General features: G+C 41.0%; 1 protein-coding gene across 7 annotated transcripts in view; it reads left to right on the top strand.

Moving 5' to 3' along the window:
• The window catches only part of XRCC4 (X-ray repair cross complementing 4), a 329,942-nt gene that overhangs the window by 246,806 nt on the left and 82,073 nt on the right, over positions 1–1,063 (top strand). The gene's annotated exons all lie outside the window — the stretch shown is intronic.

Raw genomic sequence — 1,063 nt, forward strand, 5'->3', positions numbered from 1 at the left:
GATATGCAGATGATGCCATCCTTATGGCAGAAAGTGAAGAAGAACTAAAGAGCGTCTTGATGAAAGTGAAAGAGGAGAGTGAAAAAGTTGGCTTAAAGCTCAACATTCAGAAAACGAAGATCATGGCATCTGGTCCCATCACTTCATGGCAAATAGATAAGGAAACAATGGAAACAGTGACAGACTTTATTTTTAGAGGCTCCAAAATCACTGCAGATGGTGACTACAGCCATGAAATTAAAAGATGCCTACTCCTTGAAAGGAAAGTTATGACCAACCTAGACAGCATATTAAAAAGCAGAGACATTATTTTGCCAACAAAGGTCCATCTAGTCAAAGGTATGGTTTTTCCAGTAGTCATGTATGGATGTGAGAGCTGGACTATAAAGAAAGCTGAATGCCAAGCAATTGATGCCTTTGAACTGTGGTGTTGGAGAAGACTCCTGAGAGTCCCTTGGACTGCAAGGAGATCCAACCAGTCCATCTTAAAGGAAATCAGTCCCGAATATTCTTTGGAAGGACTGACTGCTGGAGCTGAAACTCCAATATTTTGGCTACCTGATGCAAAGAACTGATTCATTTGAAAAGACCCTGATGCTGGGAAAGATTAAAGACGAGAGGAGAAGGGGATGACAGAGGATGATATGGTTGGATGGCATCACTGACGCAATGGACATGGGTTTGAGTATGCTCTGGGAGTTGGTGATGAACAGGGAAGCCTGGTGTGCTGCAGTCCATGGGGTCGCAAAGAATCGGACATGACTGAGGACTGAACTAAACTGAAGTATACCTTATAGATTATAGTTTTAATATTAATATAATATTTTTTATAAGTTTAATATAATATGTTTTTAAAAGTTGTTTATTCTTGGTTTCCCTTGTAACTCAGCTAGTAAAGAATCTGCCTAAAGGTGGGAGATGTGGGTTCGATCCCTGGGTTGGCAAGAAGGGAAAGGCTACTCACTCCAGTATTCTGGCCTGAAAAATTGCATGGACTGTATAGTCCATGGGGGTCGCAAAGAGTTGAACATGACTGAGTGACTTTCACTTTGTTTTGTTTCAG

The sequence above is a fragment of the Bos grunniens genome, chromosome 7 (genome assembly GCF_055505025.1).
Source record: "Bos grunniens cultivar Pamir isolate PY7600 chromosome 7, Bosgru_T2T1.0, whole genome shotgun sequence".
NCBI lineage: Eukaryota > Metazoa > Chordata > Mammalia > Artiodactyla > Bovidae > Bos > Bos grunniens.